General features: G+C 43.7%; 1 long non-coding RNA gene across 2 annotated transcripts in view; it reads left to right on the forward strand.

Moving 5' to 3' along the window:
• LOC106981459 (uncharacterized) overlaps positions 1-20,310 on the forward strand; it is a 72,189-nt gene extending 51,879 nt beyond the window's left edge. The window contains exons 2-4 of one of the 2 annotated variants that reach the window (XR_003416565.2): positions 13,037-15,958; positions 17,809-17,918; positions 17,956-20,310. This is a non-coding gene — a long non-coding RNA (uncharacterized LOC106981459). Of the gene's footprint in view, positions 1-13,036; positions 17,919-17,955 lie in introns of both variants that reach the window. The other variant, XR_008294444.1, reaches the window with a different exon arrangement.
• Positions 20,311-20,332: the final 22 nt, after the last annotated feature.

Consider the following 20,332-nt stretch of genomic DNA (forward strand, 5'->3'; position numbering starts at 1 on the left):
CAATTATATGCCAATAAAATGGGCAATCTGGAAGAAGTGGACAAATTACCAGAAACATATAAACTACCAAAACTGAAACAGGAAGAAACAGAGAATTTGAACAGACCCATAACCTGTAAAGAAATCGAATTAGTAATCAAAAATCTCCCCCAAAATAAGAGTCCAGGGCCAGATGGCTTTCCAGGGGAATTCTACCAAACATTTAAGGAAGAGTTAACACCTATTCTCTTGAAGCTGTTCCAAAAAATAGAAATGTAAGGGAAACTTCCAAATTCTTTCTATGAGGCCAGCATTACCTTGATTCCAAAATCAGACAAAGACCCCACTAAAAAGGAGAACTATAGACCATTTTCCCTGATGACCATGGATGCAAAAATCCTCAAGAAGATACTAGCCAACTGGATCCAACAATACATTAAAAGAATTATTCACCACGACCAAGTGGGATTTATACCTGGGATGCAGGGCTGGTTCAATATCTGCAAAACAATCAATGTGATTCATCACATCAATAAAAGAAAGGACAAGAACCACAAGATCCTCTCAATAGATGCAGAGCAAGCATTTGACAAAATACAACATCCTTTCTTGATAAAAACCCTCAAGAAAGTAGGGATAGAAGGATCATACCTTGAGATCATAAGATCATAAGATCATAAAAGCCATATAATGCTAATATCCTCAATGGAGAAAAACTGAGAGTTTTCCCCCTAAGGTCAGGAACAAGACAGGTCAGACAACACAAAGAAATAAATGGCATCCAAATTGGCCAGGAGGAGGTCAAACTTTCACTCTTTGCAGATGACACGACACTGTATGTGGAAAACCCAAAAGATTCCACCAAAAAACTGCTATAACTGATCCATGAATTCAGCCAAGTTACAGGATATAAAATCAATGCACAGAAATCGGTTGCATTCCTATACACCAACAATGAAGCAACAGAAAAAAAAATCAAGGAATTGATCCCATTTACAATTGCACCAAAACCCATAAAATACCTAGGAATAAATCTAACCAAAGAGGTGAAAAATCTCTACACTGAAAACTACAGAAAGCTTATGAAAGAAATCGAAGAAGACACAAAAAAATGGAAAACGATTCCATGCTCCTGGATAGGAAGAACAAATATTGTTAAAGAACAAATATTGTTAAAATGTCAATACTACCCAAAGCAATCTACATATTCAATGCAATACCTATCAAAATAACACTAGCATTCTTCATAGAACTAGAACAAACAATCGTAAATTTGTATGGAACCATAAAAGACCCTGAATAGCCAACGCAATCTTGAAAAAGAAAACCAAAGCAGGAAGCATCACAATCCCGGACTTAGAGCTGTATTACAAAGCTGTAATCATCAAGACAGTATGGTACTGGCACAAGAACAGACACTCAGATCAATGGAACAGAATACAGAACCCAGAAATGGACCCACAAACGTATGGCCAACAGATCGTTGACAAAGCAGGAAAGAATATCCAATGGAACAAAGACAGTCTCTTCGGCAAGTGGTGCTGGGAAAACTGGACAGCGACATGCAGGAGAATGAACCTGGACCACTTTCTTACATCATACACAAAAATAAACTCAAAATGCATGAAAGACCTCAATGTAAGACAGGAAGCCATCAAAATGCTCGAGGAGAAAGCAGGCAACAACCTCTTTGACCTTGGCCGCAGCAACTTCTTACTAACACATCTCCGGAGGCAAGGGAAACAAAAGCAAAAATGAACTATTGGGACCTCATCAAAATAAAAAGCTTCTGCACAGAGAAGGAAACAATCAGCAAAACTAAAAGGCAACTGATGGAATGGGAGAAGATATTCGCAAATGACATATCAGATAAAGGGTTAGTATCCAAAATCTATAAAGAACTTCTCAAACTCAACACCCAAAAAACAAATAATCCAGTGGAGAAATGGGCAAAAGACATGAATAGACACTTCTCCAAAGAAGACATCCAGATGGCCGACTGACACATGAAGAAATGGTCAACATCACTCCTCATTAGGGAAATGTAAGTCAAAACAGCAAAGATATACTTCGCACCTGGAAGAATGGCTAACATCAACAACTTAGGCAACAAAAGATGTTGGTGAGGATGTGGAGAAAAAGGAACCCTCTTGCTCTGCTGGTGGGAATGCAAACTGGTGCAGCCACTCTGGAAAACAGTATGGAGGTTCCTCAAAAAATTAAAAATAGAACTACCCTACGACCCAGCAATTGCACTATTGGGTATTTATCCAAGGGATACAGGTATGCTGTTTTGAAGGGACACATGCACCCCAATGTTTATAGCAGCACTATCAACAATAGCCAAAGTATGGGAAGAGCTCAAATGCCCATCGATGGATGAATAGATAAAGTAGATGTGGTATATATATACAATGGAGTATTACTTGAGAATCAAAAAGAATGAAATCTTGCCATTTGCAACTATGTGGATGAAACTAGAGGGTATTATGCTAAGCAAAATTAGTCAATCAGAGAAAGATAAATATCATTTGACTCCATTGGTATGAAGAATTTAAGATACAAAACAGAGGAACATAAGGGAAGGGAAGCAAAAATAATATGAAAACAGAGAGGGGGACAAAACATAAGAAACTTAAATATGGATGGGGCGCCTGTGTGGCTCAGTCAGTTGAGCGTCCGACTTTGGCTCAGGTCATGATCTCGTGGTTGACGAGTTCGAGCCCCTCATCGGGCTCTGTGCTGATGGCTCAGAGCCTGGAGCCTGCTTCAGATTCTGTGTCTCCCTCTCTCTCTGCCCCTCCCCCACTCATGCTCTGTCTCTCTCTGTCTCAAAAATAAATAAACATTAAAAAAATTATTAAAAAAAGAAAATTAAATATGGAGAGCAAACAAAGGGTTACTGGAAGGTTTTGGGAGGGGGTGTGGGCTAAATGGGTAAGGGCATTAAGGAATCTACTCCTGAAATCATTGTTGCACTATATGCTAACTAAACTTGGATGTAAATTTTTAAAAAATAAAAAAAAAGAACAAGATAAAAATAAAATAAAAAATAAAATAAAATAAAATAAAATAAAAACACACACAACAAAAAAAAACAAAAAATGAGTCCATAGACACAGAGAACAGATTGGTGATTGCCAGAGGTGAGTGGTAGGAAATGTTCAAAATGGGGGAAGATGGTCAAAAGATTGCACAACTCCCGGTTAAAAATAAATAAGCCTTAGAGATGTAATATGCAGCATAATGACTATAGTTAACATACTGTATTATATATGTGAAAGCTGCTAAGAGGGTATATCTTTTTTTAATGTTGATTTTGAGAGAGAGAGAGCGTGAGCAGGTGAAGCAGAGAGACAGGGGAACAGAGGATCCAAAACAGGCTCTGCACCGACAGCAGAGAGCCCAATGGGGGGGCTCGAACTCACAAACTGTGAGATCATGATCTGAGCTGAAGTCGGACGCTTAACCGCCTGAGCCACCCAGGCACCCCTATATCGCAATTTTTATTTTATTTTATTTTTTTTATTAAAAAAATTTTTTTAATGTTTATTTATTATTGAGAGACAGAGACACAGAGTGTGAGCAGGGGAGGGGTAGAGAGAGGGGGAGACACAGAATCTGAAGCAGGCTCCAGGCTCTGAGCTGTCAGCCCAGAGCCCGATGCGGGGCTTGAACTCACAGAGTGTGAGATCATGACCCGAGCCGAAGTCGGTCGCCTAACCAACTGAGCCACCCAGGCGCCCCTATATCTCAATTTTTAAATAGAACCAGGGAACAAGAGAAGAAGCCCAGGCAGCTCAGGCTGCTAAACACAGCGCTTCCCTGACATGGTACTGATTCAATCACGTGCGGGCTCAGATGCAGAGTTTTGTTACTTAGATAGTAACACACTACATACTAAGTAAAGAATATTTTAGTTACATGTTACTTAAAACAGAGCAAACCCCACCCTCTCCAAAACACAGTGTTTCACAGATCTATCACCCCTGCATCAATCTGCAAAGAGCTCAGTTAGACACTGTTTCAACATAGGCAACTAGAGAAAGTTGGACACCTAGGACACCACGGCTAAACGGTACAACAAGCTTTAGAAGAGAGGTCGTTAGGCTGACTTTATTCCAGAGGGGGCTTGTGAGACACAGGTTTCAATCCATGGCACTAAGCCAAAGAGCCCATATGCTAAACATTTCTCCACGACATCGCTGTTCTGAGTCAACTATGCACCCAGCTCCAGTGGGTTGGTTTCCACGCATACCAATAAGAGAGGAAAGAGCACCTGCTAACCAGAAATTCACAGAGATGTCACTGCACTGACTCAACCTCTCCCAGAGCTCTTTCAAACGTGGAGTCTCAGGGCGCCTGGGTGGCTCAGTTGGTTAAGCATCCAACTTTGGCTTGGGTCATGATCTCACAGCTCATGGGTTCAAGCCCCGCGTCCGGCTCTGTGCTGACCGAAGCCTGAAGCCCGAAGCCTGCTTCGGATTCCGTGTCTCCTCTCTCTCTGCCCCTCCCCCACTGCACTCCGTCTCTGTCTGTCTCTCTCTCTCTCAGAAATAAATAAAAAACATTTAAAAATTTTTAGAAAAACCCTGAGTTTCGACACATGTCGCAAACGACAAAATACACGAGTCACACAACGTTAAACACGGTGGATATCACTATATTTAATCATTCATGCACCTAGTCCTTCAAACACAGAGTGCCAACACTGATCACTAAAAACAGAGTGCACACACAACCGTGTGCTAACGTCACTAAAGAGGAGTAAATGATGCATAAATTCTTTTTTTATATGTTGAAAAATTTATATTTAGATTTAGCCAGCTGGGCTTAGCTCAGATGATCCCAGTTTTGCTGGCAACATCCAAAGCATCATAGTCAGGAGTCAGCCGAACCTATGCCTTCTTCTCTCCATCGGGCCTGATCAGCGTGTTGACCTTGGCCACGTCAGCGTCCTAGAACTTCTTCGTAGCCTGTTTGATCTGGTGCTTGTCACCCTGGACGTCCACAATGAACACAAGTGTGCTGTGTTTTTGTGTTTTCTTCATGGCTGACGCGGAAGTCAGGGGGAGCTTGGTGATGGCATAGCGGTCAAGCTTCTTTCTCCTGGGGGTGCTCTTTGGAGGCTATCTGGGCTGCCTTCGGAATGTGGATGCGGATCTTCTTTTTCGTATGGGACTTTGGACACCTTTCAGCACAGCTTTCTCGGCTTTCAAAGCCTTTGCGGGCTTTGGCTTTGGGAAGGGCAAGGGCTTCCTCCTTCTCTTTCAGTTCCATCCTCATGAAAGGGCCATGATGCACCAATTCTTAATCATAATGGTTCCCAGAGACTTCACCACGACAAAGAAAACGTGCACCTAGTTCTGACAGGACAGAGTTTCAACAGATGTCAGCAAGGGACATGCGTGACAGAGAACGGAACACAGCGATTCAGTCATCGCTGTACTGAATCGGTCACACACAGAGCTCTGATGAACAGAGTCTCAATATATGGCGATAAAGAAATGAGTACATATGCACACCGTGTCACACGCATCCTTTCACACGGACATCTATGTACCAGGTCAGTCACCACCTGTCGTACTTGTGTGAAGAGTTTCAACATATGGCACGAGGTCCGGAGCAAATGTACCACACAGGGCTCCACAGAATGAATGCATCAGGCAGACGTCGTATACTAAATATTCAGGCCCCCAGCTCTGTTCTGCAAAGTTTCCACTTCTGGAAAGGAGTATATGCATAAACACGCTCTTTTACAGGGATGTCCCACCAAAGAATAAATCACACACGCTGGCCTATTCCAATGTCAACATGCGTCAGTTGGTGACATGCACCATGCATTTCTAAGCAGTTTTTCACAGAGACTTCACTTTCTGGAATCAATCATGTACCCAAGCTTTATATATATATATATATATATATATATATATATATATATACACACACACACATATATACACACACATATATACATATATGTATATATATGTGTATATATATATATACACACACACATATATGTATATATATATGTATATATATATACATATATATAATATCATGTACCCAATATATATATTGGGTACATATACCCATATATAATAATCATGTACCCCAGCTTTATATATATATATATATATATATATATATATGCATATATATACACATTTATTTATTTATTTATTTAAATAATGGTTTCTAGATCATAGGATAGTTTTTCCTTTTAATTTTTTCAATGTTTATTTATTTTAGAGACAGAGTGTGAGCGGGGGAGGGGCAGAGGGAGAGGGAGACACAGAATCCGAAGCAGACTCCGGGCTCCGAGCTGTCGGCCCAGAGCCCGATGTGGGGCCCGAACCCAGGAGACACAAGATCATGACCTGCGCCAAAGTCGGACGCTTTACCGACCGAGCCACCCAGGCGCTCCCCTACACTATTTTTAAAACACTTTAAGCATGCGCCACCAAGAAAGGTATACATCCGTCGCAAGTTGCTAAACACAGTAGGTGTGTCCGTGATTCGGCACAATGCTGTCTCATACACTGTGGTTAGTGCCGTGTGGCACATGCACCTTTTCTTCAGTGACACGTGCTGAAACTTGGCATTTAAGAGCGAGGCGTGTGATTGATTCAGTATATGATTCCTCTGTGAAGCAGTGTTTTTAGCACTGGGTGGTGCACGAATGAATTGCTTTGTCGAGATATGTGCGAACGGTGCGTTTAACGGCATGGTGCGTAATAGCTTTGTGAAACACTGTATTTAGTTGTACTGTTTCACAGATGTACTTGCTTAACAGTATATGTTAAAACTTGGCGTTTAACAGAGTCCAGTGTATTTAGATTCTGTGTAGCATGTCTCTGTGTTTAACACTAGTATCGCAGGATTTGTGTAGACCTTTCCTTAATGACGTATGTGAAAATTCTGTGTTCAGGGCCCTTGGGTGGCTTGGTCTGTTAAGCATCCAGACTGTCGACTTCGGCTCAGGTTGAACTCACGGGTTTGTGAGTTTAAGCCCCGCATCGGGCTCCATGCTGACAGTGCAGAGCCTGCTTGGGATTCTCTCTCTCTCTCTCTCTCTCTCTCTCTCTCTCTCTCTCTCTCTCCGCTTCTCCCCCTCTTGCACACGCCTGCTCTCTCTCACTCAAAATAGATAAATAAACATTAAAAAAAAAAAGAAATTATATGCAAGAATCAAATGGTGGGGGGGTTGCCTGCGTGGCTCAGTCAGTTGAGCATCCGACTTTGGCTCAGGTCATGGCCTCAGAGTCTATGATTTCAAGCCCCTCATTGGGCTCTGTGCTGACGGCCCAGAGCCTGGAGCCTGCTTTGGATTCTCTGACTCCCTCTGTGTCTGCCCCTCCCCTGCTTGTGCACTCTTTCTCTATCAAAAATAAATAAGCATTAAAAAAAAAGACATACTGAAGAATATTCTTCAGGCTGAAAGCAACTAAACTCAGATGGGAATTCATACACACACACACACACACACACACAAACACAGAACTGATAAAGGTATCTCTAATCATAAAAAATTATATAAATGCATATTTCATCTACTCTTTTCCCTTAACTGATTTACAAATTAAGTTTTAAATCGATGATCAACATATAAGAGCTGAATCCATGGAACTTTTAGGAGAAAACATAGGGGTGAATCTTCACGACTTTGGATTTAGCAGTTGATTCCTATATAACACCAAAAGCACAAGTAACAAAAGAAACACAGATAAATTGGACTCCATAAAAATTAAAAATGTCTGTGCATCAAAGGACACCGTTAAGAAAGGGCAAGGACAACTTATAGTATGAGAAAAAGCATTTGCAAATCATATATTTGATAAAGGTCTAGTATCTAGAATATATAAAGAACTCTTCTCCAAAGAAGATGTACGAATGGCCAATAAGCCTATGAAAAGATGCCCAGCATCATTAATCATGAGGGGGATGCAAAATGAAGATCACAATGAAATATCATTACAACCTATGAGAATGGCTATTAGTAAACAAAACAAAACAAAACAAAACAAAAACACAGGGCTGCCAAGGGTTTGGAATAGTTGAATCCCTTGTGCACTGCTGGTGGGAATGGAGAACACTGCCAACTACAGACAAAATGGTGGTTCCTGAGAACATTAAATACAAAATTAATATACGATATTCGTAGCAGCATTACCAACAACAGGTGGAAATGTCAAATATCCACCCACAAATGAATGGAGAAACAAATACGTATATACACATGATGGAATATTATTTTTTAAATTTTTTTAACATTTATTTATTATTGAGAGACAGAGAGAGACAGAGCACGAGTGAGGGAGGGGCAGAGAGAGAGAGGGAGACACAGAATCCGAAGCAAGCTCCGGGCTCCGAGCCGTCAGCACAGAGCTCGACGCGGGGCTTGAACTCACGGACCGCGAGATCGTGACCTGAGCCCAAGTCGGACACTTAACCGACTGAGCCACCCAGGCGCCCCGACAATGGAATATTATTAGGCCATAAACAGGAATTTGATTTTGACACGTGGTAGAACAGGGATGACCCTTGAGAACATTATGCTAAGTGAAATAAGCCAGACACAAAAGAATGAATACTGTCTGATTCCACTTATATGAGTACCTAGAATAATCAGATTCATAGAGACAAAAGGGAGGGTGGTGGGGGCTGGGGGAGAGGGAGGGATGGGAAGATATGATTTAATGGGTCTGAAGTTTCCGTGTGAGATCATGAGAAAAGTCCTGGAGATGGATGGCGGTGACGTCTGCACGAGAACGTGAATGTACTCAATGCCACAGAATTGTACACTGAGAGTTAAAATGGTCAAGCTTATGTTATGTGGATCTTACCACCATAAAAATAAATAGATTTTTTAACTGAAAAAGAAATGTTAAAGGGCGCTGTGTGAATTGCAACTCGCAATCCATTGCTGCGTCGTGGGGAAAGGATACAGGGCTGGGCTGGGAGGAGATGTCTGCTGCAATCCCCTCTCTTCTGCTGAGGGAGGGTGGGTTACAGACAGGGCTCAGCCCTCAGTAGAAGGTGAGGTCTGACCACCTCTTTCTTTAAAAAAGCCGCACCCTTGGGGCGCCTGGGTGGCTCAGTCAGTTGAGCGTCCGACTTGGGCTCAGGTCACGATCTCACGGTTCGTGAGTTCGAGCCCCGCGTCAGGCTCTGTGCTGACGGCTCAGGGCCCAGAGCCTGCTTTGGATTCTGTGTCTCCCTCTCTCTCTGCCCCTCCCCTGCTCGTGCTCTGTCTCTCTCTCAAAAATGAATAAAGATTAAAAATAAATAAATAATTAAAAAGCCACACCCTTGTGGAATTAGAGGATAATCTCTAGATTCCAGAAGGAGTTGGCTATATAGACATTAAAGCTAACGGCAATGCTTCCGTCCATGGTAGGTGTGAGGGGAGCAGGGGAGGCTGGCTGAGTTCTACAGGAGATGGAGGGGAAATAGGTCTGTGAGCCTTTCTGCTTCACCTGCAGAATGAGCCTGCCCTGAGCCAGCCTGGCCCACTTGGATGGCTTAAGGAGCCGCAGTAGTGGCTGTGACACTTGGGGCCCTGCCTGGCGAGGTGCTGTGCCTAAACCCTTGAAGACTGTGGCCAGCACAGCCTGCCCTACTCCCACCACCTGGACCCAGCTCCCATCTGACCCACTCCACCCAGCTCATGCCAGGGAAGAAGTGGTAAGGACCAGAGGGGCGGTGGGCAGGGCTGAGTGCAGACAGGCATGCTCCTGGCCAGCTGCAGTCCTCTTACAGGGCCCAAATTAGTTTGGCCTCCTGGGAAGATCTGCATCTCTGGAGCCCAGATCTTGAGCTGTGGTTGGGATGATTTACGACAGTAACAATTAAGAATGGTAAACAGTCCCTGTTTGTGGCCAGCTCCCTTTGAAAGAGAATGCTCCTAGGTTGTTTTTTTTTTTTGCATCTGGGGAAACTGAGACAGGGAGAGCGACAGTGTATGGGACACGGGCACACAGCGGTTAAGTGGCCCAGCTACAACCCTGGCCACGCCCGCTCCACAGCCCCTGTGCTAAGCAAAAAAAAACCAACCTGTTACAGGATTTGGGTGTTGGGTGGGTCATTTGGTGAAGGGTTCAAGGAAGCCATGGATTTGGTCCAGATGGAGCGCTATTAAAAAGCCGGTGACAGCTTTATCATTGGGCACTTCGTGGGATGGTCGGTGGCCTTATTTGCATCTGTTCTTAGATGAAATTATGAAGCGGCTTTGTTTTGTTTCATTTTTACCCCTGGTCTCAGAGTAACCTCTGAGGCTGGTAAGTCTATGAAGGTCCTTACATCCAACACAACAAAATGGCCTGGCTGTGAGCCTCAGACGGGCTCATGATCATGCTGAGATCTCGCTACAACTGTTAGATCAGTTCCAGATGTCAGGGGCTGCTTTTCCCCTCTCAGTTTCTCTTTTGGCCAAGGACAGATGATGTCAGGCTCCAGGACATGAATTCATGATGTCTAGATTTTCACTCTTGTCAAGATGTTGTTGATTAAGATCAAAAGCCCGTGCATCGAACATACTCCATAGTTGACCCAAGGTCAATCTCTGTTTTTCTCTCTGTTGTAGGACCTGATGTGACAGTGACCGCGCAGTAGCATTTAAAACTCTGGACAGGACAGGGGCGCCTGGGTGGCTCAGTCGCTTAAGCGTCCGACTTCAGCCCAGGTCATGATCTCACAGCTCATGGGTTCAAGCCCCGTGTCGGGCTCTGTGCTGACAGCTCAGAGCCTGGAGCCTGCTTCAGATTCTGCGTCTCCCTCTCTCTCTGCCCCTCCCCGACTCACGCTCTGTCTCTCTCTCTCTCAAAAATAAATAAACATTAAAAAACTTTTTTTTAATAAAAAAACCACAACTCTGGACAGGACATATAAATCGACAGTAAAATAGGCAATTAACACAAACAAAATGACTATTAACGCCTGTAATGGGTCTCAAAGCCAATAGGTCCCACAATCTAGTGGGTCTGTTTTAGAGAGTCAGGTCTTTTCCTTTAGCCAGTCACGGACCTTTCTACTTGCCCCATAGCACTTACATAGGTGTAACAAGATGTGCTTTAGCGTTAGCTCCCCTTGACTAGCTAAGAGCAAATCAAAGCTTATAGGATTGCCATGGCTACTTTAGCTAATGCAGTTAGATTGGTTTGTTGGGCCTTCAGAACAGAAGTGTCATCTTTTATGACTTTTGTGAAGGTTAGAGAAAAGTGTGAACACCTTTTCTAGTTGTTTCGCTCCCTTTGTGGGTGTTGTATTTTGGGGAGTGTGCAGGAAATGAGAACCGATGATCCCTTCTGGAAGTTTTTAAGAATAATTTGTGTTTCTTTTGTTTTAGGAATTTCTGGATGTCCCTTTTAGGACGCATGATTGACTAGAGGGGTGGTGGTTTTAAATATCTGGATACCTCTAACAATTACTCAGGTTACACAGAATAAATTAGAATGTGGTAGACAAGTATAAGCCTGATGTCCATATGAGAAGTAATATCCTAGTGAAGTTTGTATTATATTAGGAGGATAAATATCATTTCTTATAATAGGAATGAGCCAATTAGGACTGCGTTTCTAGATTTATGGTGTCTTGAGTCTTCATGGATACCAATACAATATTTAAAATTGGCCTTTGAGTGACACCTGAGTGGTTCAGTAGGTTAAGTGTCCGACTTTGGGGTCACGTCATGATCTCATGGGTCATGAGTTGGAGCCCCGCTTCAGGCTCTGTGCTGACAGCTCAGGGCCTGGAGCCAGCTTCAGATTCTGTCTCCCTCTCTCTTTGCCCCTCCCCCACTTGCGCTCTGTCTGTCTCAAATATAAATAAACATTAAAAAATTTTTTTTAATTGGCCTTTTGCTTAGTGCCCCTAAGGAAGCTTTTTTCTTTTTTTTTTTTTCCCCAGAAATCTGATTTGGAACTTGTAGACTGAATAGTCATTGGCACTCACGCAGGGCTGGGAAAAAATCCAGCATGGAAAGAGGCCTTGTAGTACATGAGACTAGATATTGTCTTTCTCGAAAGACTGCTGTACTTTGTTCTGGAAAACAGCTAAGCTACTAGAGATCCATTTGATCCTTTCAAGCTGTTTGTTAGAAGAAAATCCCACACTCTTTAAAGGAATTCAACAACATTTGGGACCTGACAATGGGACCTCACAAGGTCTAGCATTCGATTAAAAATCAGTAGGCCTTGGGGTGCCTGGGTGGTTCAGTTGGTTCAGCACCAACTTCGGCTCAGGTCATGATCTCACAGTTCATGGGTTCAAGCCCCGTGTCAGGCTCTGTGCTGACAGCTCAGAGCCTGGGGCCTGCTTCAGATTCTGTATCTCTCTCTCTCTCTCTCTCTCTCTCTCTCTGTCCCTCCTCTGCTTGCCCTCTCTGAAAAATAAATAAACGTTAAAAATTTTTTTTAAAAAATCAGTAGGCGTGGGGCGCCTCAGTGGCTCAGTCAGTTAAGTGGCGAGCTCTTGATTTCAGCTTAAGTCATGATCTCGGGGTCGTGGGATCAAGCCCTGTGTAGGGCTCTGCACTGAGTGTGGACTCTGCTTGAGATTCTTTCTCTACTCCCCCCACCCCCTGCTTCACTTGTGTATTCTCTCTCTCTCTCTCTCTCTCTCTCTCTCTCTCTCAAATATAAATAAATAAATATCAGTAGGCCTGACTCAGAAAGGGGAAAAATCCTGTCACAGGCTACAATGTGGATGAACCTTAAAGACGTTATGCTAAATGAAATAAGCAAATCACAAGAGGACAAATATTGCATGATTCCAATCATATGAGGTCCCCAAAGTACTCAGACTCATAGAGACAGAAAGTAGAGTGGTGGCCGTCAGGGCTGGGGGCGGGGGGGGGGGAGGGGGGAGGGACATTATTTTTTCAGGGAGACAGGGTTTCAGCTTTGCAAGTTTGGAGTCTGGCAGTGATGGTCACACAGTAATGTGAATGTAGTTAACACATTGACTAGCACACTGAACGGCACACTTAGAAAACAGTTACGATGGTAAATTTTGTGTTATATATATTTTACCAGTATTTAGTTTTTTTTTTCAGAAAAAAATCAATAGGCATGGAAAGAAGCGGGAAGATATTACCCATAATCAAGGGGAAAATCTATCAGGAGAAGCAGATCGCTAAGTGGCAGAGATGAGGCAATTAATAGACAAAGACACAGAAACAGTTATAAATATCCTCTGTGTACTCAAGAATGCAGAGGATCAGGAGTGAAAAAGAAGATACTTTAAAAAGAAAGACTAGATGGGATTTACAGCAGAGTGGATATTAGAGAGTAAAGATCAGAGAAGGCAAATACAGAGACGGGAGAAAAGAACATCAAGGACTTGTCGGACAATAGCAAATGGTCCAGCGTTCATGTCACTGAAGTCCCAGAATGAGAAGAGGCAGGAAAAACTTCAAAGAATAATGTCCTGAAATATTCTGAATTTGACAGAAACCAACAGATCGAGGTTCAGTGAACCTGAAGCACAAGGAAACATAAAGAAAACCACATCAAGGCACGTCCAATTAATAATTACTTTAAATGTAAATGGCCTAAAGACTGCAAACAAAAGGCAGGTATTATCAGACTGGGTAAAAAAGCAAGACCCAAAATATGCCCTCTATAAGAACCACGCTTTAAATATAAAAACACGGCTGGTTAAAAGTGCGAGAATGAAAGAGATATACCAGCCAAGCGCTCCATAATACACACATGAAGTAGCTGTATCAGTATCAGACAGAGAAGACCGCAAAAGGACTATTAGCAGGGTGATAGGGAAACATTTCATAATATGCTGCATTCAGGGGAGGACAGGACATTCCTGAATATGCATGCACTTAAATAACAGGACTTCGAAATGCATGAGGCAGAAACTGATAGAATTGCCAGAGGAAGTAGACCACCATTTATGCGCATCCTATTTAGAATATATTTATAAATAATCCACCATTATAGTTAGAAATGTTCACATCCCTCTCTCAGTAGTTGATAACTAGATAAAATCGGTAGGGACACAGAAGGTTTAGCAATGCTGTAAACATTGTTGACCTAATTACCATTTTTTAAAAGACTCCACCCAAAAGCAAGAGTTCTCAACGGTTCCTCTTTCTCTGTGGTTCCCTCCCTGGCTGAGGAACAGCATTCTTACTCTCTCCTGATTCCCGAGTAAATCCGCAGGGGACACGCTTGCTGTGCACGTGAGAACCTACCGTATTCTGTGCTCCAATGGAGTGTTTGTGGACCTCCCTGGACAAAAGGCTGACCCGGGCGACCCTGTGCCTCCTGAAAGAAAGGGGGAATCGCAGAGTGGCAGTCTCAGACCATGCTGGAAAAGCACCCAGCTGAGACAGATCCATGCACCACTCTGGGGCTTTGGGATTTAGTATCCTGGTTTAACTGGAGATATAGACCTGATAAAAATACCTTACCGAAAAGGTAAGCCAGGGCCATGTGGAAAACCAGATCCTTTGTCAAGGGCTCAGCTGGAGAAAATCAAACACGTTATTGAAAAAAATCAGAAAACAAGCCATCATTTTTTCAAAGGGACACTCACTCTGTCATAGTCCCATACCTCCAGCAAGGAGGGAAGGTGACCTTGAGATAGAGGGTTGGCCCCTGTAGGGCTTTGTACCAGATCTGAGAGAGGTGAATGAGTTTGTCGTTTCATTAAGCTCCATGGTCCCCCTGCAACTTTTCTGACTTTGATTCTGTCGCCTACAGTTTTTCTCTACATTCTGCTGTGTTTTTTTCTTCTTCTTCTGTTCCTCTAGCTAATGAGTTCCAATTCCCATTTGCTTTTACCTTTGAAGGAGTCCAGTGTTCAGAGCAAAATGTTCCTCAGGATTTGGGGGACTCCTACTGTTTTGTCTAGCCCGTTTAGGGAAATCTGTCTCGCCGAGCGATCTATAATTATTCAGTATGGGGATGATTTGCTGGTAGCTTCAGAAACTGAAGTGTAACGCAGAAGTGATACTTTGGCTTCTCGCCATTCCTCACCTGGCGGGGACATACGGCCTCACTAGACAAACTGCAATATTGCCAAACTGGGGTCACATATTTAGGGAATTTGTCGTGGAAGTCCACAAAGTGTTAGAATGCCGGAGTTAGCCAATTTCTCAGATGAAATAGTCAACAACAACAACAACAACAAAGCAACAATTTGGGGGACAAGTGACATATTCCCCAGGGCGGATTCCAGCTTTTTCAAGAGCGGGCAAATCCTCTGATAGACCAACCGACTGATAATACTCTAGACCCTTGTGTCGGATCCCTAGAATCCGCAGGAAGCTTTTGAACCATTGAAATTGGTCACGGTCTCTCCCCACGCTGTGAGGATTCCAAATTTTGAAAAAGCTTTCCACATGATTTACCATGGAAACAAAGACACTGACTGCTGGCAGAATTGAGCTCTGAAGCTGGCATTTGACTCTAGACCGATAGCATTATTTCTCAGTTCTTCTGGATGCCTCCACGCGGTGTTGGTAGCAGCCACACTTATGCAAAGAGCTCAAGCCTTTCTTTGGATCATTTGACTTCTGTGTATGTCCTGGACCGTCTTTTAAGTGCAGAAGCACTGCAGGTGCACGATCAGACCAGTAATGTGTCATCAACAAAATCATCTGAGTCAAACATCTGAGAGGAATTTTAAAGGCACTAGACTCTTACCAATGACGACAAAACAGGTGACCTTATCCAAAAAGTATCAGAGACGTGCTGTCTGTCGGCAGAATTCTTTTCGGGCCACTGCCAAGGTGAGCACAGGAGACACTTGGTGGCAGTTCAATTCCATAGAATTGACACCTGTGGAAAGTAAGAGATCTTTGTCTCGTTATGTCTGCGGGATTTGCAGGTGACCTGACGTCCGCTGTCATTCAGGAGGCGTGCAAATCATGCTGGGATCTGCCCTGTCCCCTCAGCCCTGAAGACAAGTGGAGTGGATGAATCCAACACTGAAAACTTCATTTAGAAGTCTATAGGTGAGGGGATGCCTGGGTGGCTCAGTCGGTCGAGCGTTTGACTCTTGCTTTTGGCTCAGGTCATGATCTCACGGTTCGTGGGATTGAGCCCCGCATCAGGCTCTGCTCTCTTTCTGCCCCTCCCCTGTTCATGCTCTCCCACTCTCTCTCTCTCTCTAAAAATAAATATTAAAAAAAAAAAAGATGTCTATAGGTGAAAATGGCCTATAGCACCCCCTCAGAAAGTATGGTGTCTCTCCCTTTGAACTTATGAACTTCAGTTTGATAGGCTGATGAATTTGGGTCTGTGCCCAATTTGGTGAATCCTCTCATAATCATGTTCAATACTTAAAAGGGCTGTGAGACCTAAAATCATAAGGACCTGGAAGGGCCCATTGGAGGACATCGGAGGAGGCCTGCCATCCTCTGCTGGGGGGATTTCATGTACATAAAGGTGTTCCAGAAGAGGGGTGCCTAGGTGCCTTGGTCAGTTGAGTGGCCAACTCTTGATTTTGGCTCAGGACATGATCCCAGGGGTGTGGGATCGAGCCCCACATCGGGCTCTGCGTGGAGCATGGGGCCTGCTTAAGATTCTCTCTCCCCTCTGCCCCTCTCCCCACTCACATGCACACTCTCTCTATAATATAAATAAATAAGCACATAAATAAGTAAGTAAGTAAGTAAGTAAATAAATAAATAAATAAATAAATGGTATTCTAGAGGAAAGATGCCTGTCACCACACTGGGAGGGACCCTTTTACATGTTTTGATATGGTTATCAAACTGAAAGAAAAATCCAGTTGGATTCAGTCTTCTGATGTGAAGTCAGCATCTCAGGAGGAAAGGACTGGGGTTCCCACAAGGACTTGAAACAAGTTTTCTAGAATCACTGACGTTGATATTGAGCTCAATAGAAAAGAGCTTGCTTTTCTTTTTTTTTAAGAAAAGAGCTTTTCTAGTGAAATTATTATTATTATCATAATATTTGTTTAATGATTCAATCGAGTAGCATCTAATCTAGCAGATAGGAAGGAGCTCCACAGAGCTGTATGAAACAGAAGACTTTTATAAGCAGAAGGGAGCAGGAACAAGAAAGTTCTACCAGGCAGAAAAGCAAGTTGCTTATTACAAGGTCACTTTCCTTTAGGAAATTGCCAAGGGTCTATCAGTAAGGTCTGATTTCTAGAAGAGCCGAAACTCTAAGTTAAGTCTCTGTTGACATGAGCTTAGTATAAGCAATTCCATTTAGGGCCTGTTGTTTTTAACAAGTAAAACAAAAAGATATTTTTTCCTCCCTTACATAATCAAATATTTGCTTTAAGTAAACTAAGCATATCGTTGGTACACACATTTAAAGACTCTTCTTCCCCAAGTCCATATTGTACTGAATTTTCTAATTTATCCCAACGTGATTCTGATAATTACTTTGCTTCACATTTCCCCACACAATCGCTGAATATTTCAGTGGCTGCAAAATGCCAAGAGAAACAGAAATGGAGATCATTAGAAATTATGCTATTACAATAAAATAGTAACAAAAGGGTAAATAAAAATAAGGTTGAATTTCCTTTCCAAAAGGAATGAGATCTTTTCTCCTCCTTTTTCTTAGAACATTTCAGAGAGAAAACTTGTATTTGTAAAGAATTCCTGTGGTGCCTGGCTGACTCCGTTGGAAGAGTGTGTGATTCTTGATCTCAGGGTTGTGGGTTTGAGCCCCGTGTTGGGTGTAGAGAACACTTAAATAAATAAGACTTTTTAAAAAATAATAAAGATAGAAAGAATTCCTCTGTCCTTTTGATACGCATGCAAATCTTATTGGAGATTAAATAAGCCTCTTATCAGAATTAAAACCCAGGAATATTTTTCAGCAGGGCCTGGGAGCCATCTCTTTTCAATGTCAACATCAAGGAAGACAATGCCCCATCGCCCTGTCACTGTGGGAATCTAGCTGAGGCATCTCAACTACCTGCTCATCGTAGAGGTACAAGAATTTTCTTTTCTTTCTTTTTTTTTCCCAGATAGAGGCCATTAACTCGCACAGATGGCCACCCCAATGACCAGGGGAATGCAGAGTGAACTCTGAAAGCACGTAGAGTGAGCAGGACTGTTGAGTCTCCTCACCCGACAAGTGCTCATACCTGGGAACATGCAAACAGGGGTTGTGTCTGCTTGGCTTATAGGGAAGCAGGATGGGGAGGGTGCCTGGCTGGCTCAGTCGGTAGAGCATGTGACCCTCGATTTGTAAGTTCAGGCCCCACATCGTGGTTGTTTGTTTGTTTTTTAATTAAAAATAAAATCTTTTTTTTTTTTTAAATGGTGGGATTTCTTTTCTGTCTTAATAATTTTATTTTTTAAATAGCAGGTCACCTGGGACACAGGCCAGTCTGAGCTCATGCTTACTCAAAACCAGAACTATTCCTTTTTGACATTTGTAGGGAGGGTTTTCTGGGTTGGCAGGTTTTATTTTTAGAAATGAAAATACAGCAGTATAAGGGTCTGTCTTCAGTGTCACTGTAGAGGATAGTTTTACCCAATATTTCATCAGGCCATAAAATGGATCCAGCACTGTGTTTCCTTACTGCCCACCACCCAGCCAGGACTATTTCAGGTCTTCACCCCATTTCCAGGAGCAAATTTCCATGTTAGTGAGGGTAGGACAGGCTGTGGTGCAGTAATAAGTAAACCCAGACATCTCATTCACTTCGTGCAAGTAGTGTTTCTTCCTTGCTCAGAGCTTGGTTTATCGCAGATCCGGGCAGTTAGAGGGATCCCTGGGCCACGTGATCGAGGGGCTGCTCTAACAACCGCAGAATGGGAAGCATACAAACAACAAATATCTCTTTCCCACAGTCCCGGAGGTAGGGAAAGTCAACATCAGAATGCCAGCAGATCTGGTGTGGTGGCTGGTGAGAACCCACTTCCTGGTTCCTAGACGGCTGTGTCCTCACATGGCGGGTAGAGACTAGAGATCTCTCTGGGACTCTTATAAGGGCACTAAGCCCATTGGTGAGGGCTCCACCCTCATGATCCAATCACCTCCCAAATGTCCCACCTCCTAATACCAGCGTATGGTGGATTAGGATGGGTGGGGGTTGGGGTTCAGTCCACAGTAAGAATTAAGAATGCAGGTTCCTTCAGGTTGTGGTTCCACCATCTCCAACATGAGGAGTGGCCTCAGAAACTGGAGCCACAAGCCAAATCACCAGATCTCCAACCCTGAGCATCACCTGAGAATCTTAGAGTCAGTGACCTTCAACAGGTCACAGAGGAGAAACCAGCCAGACGTCAGCACCCTGCTGGGACCTTGACCACAGAGTCGTGTGGGCTCTTGTGAATTCCAGAACTGACCTTGAAAGTCCAGGAAGCCCCCTAATTGGGTTTGGGACCCAACAGCCTGGCCGAGGAGCCTGGAGAGACTTGTGCGGTGAGGGCTCACCTAAGCAAGGAACCTGGCATCAGAAAACATTGGGTTCAAGTCTTGGCTTACGTCTGACTAGTCATGTGTCCGGGCTTCTGTAGAAATGGATACTCCACATGCTGCATGAGATGGTGTGGAGACTTAAGGAAGCTGATGTTTGGGAGGATGCTTTGAACTACAGGGCACAAGACAAATGCTGTACAACTTAATACGACCCATCTTGCTTATGCAGAGCATTTCCACTTGCTTCCATTCAAAGTAGATCACGGCAACTCCTTGCAGCGCTATTGGGTGGGATTCTCGCTAGACGAAACCTTCCCTCAGGGTCTCCTCGGAGGCTTCCCCCATCCAAGTTCTAAGCCTGCCAGCCCCAAAGTCTGGGAGGTTGTGTAGCTCACGGGTTCACCACATGATGATGGCAGGGCCCTACAGATGCTTCTAGGAAGCTTTTCTGGGCACACACCAGACAAAGTCTGGACCCTATCCCCACCTCTGCCCCAGTCTCCAAAAGTTAGGATCACCCTCGGCCCTCCGTCTTCGCCCCTCCTATCCCCAGCTCTGGCTTTGGGATTTCTTGACATCATTATATTGCCCCCAGCTTGCTAACTGAAGCTTCTACTGTGAAGCCACTTGTCCCACACCAAGTCCCTCTGTCTCAGTCCCTGCAACACTGCTTCCCAGAGCTGAACCAGAGTGGGAGGAAATCACCTAAGAAGAGCACCTGGATTTCAGGACAGCTGACCTTGAAAACTCTGCGGCGCCTGGGTGGCTCAGTCGGTTAAGCGTTCGACTTCAGCTCAGGTTAATTTCTCGCGGTTCGCGAGTTGGAGCCCCACATCAGGCTCTCTGTGCTGACAGCTCGGAGCCTGGAGCCTGCTTTGGATTCTGTGTCTCCCTCTCTCTCTGCCCCTCCCATGCTCATGCTCTGTCTCTCAATAATAAATGAACATTAAAACAACAACAACAACAACAACTCT

Source organism: Acinonyx jubatus, chromosome E1 (genome assembly GCF_027475565.1).
Source record: "Acinonyx jubatus isolate Ajub_Pintada_27869175 chromosome E1, VMU_Ajub_asm_v1.0, whole genome shotgun sequence".
NCBI lineage: Eukaryota > Metazoa > Chordata > Mammalia > Carnivora > Felidae > Acinonyx > Acinonyx jubatus.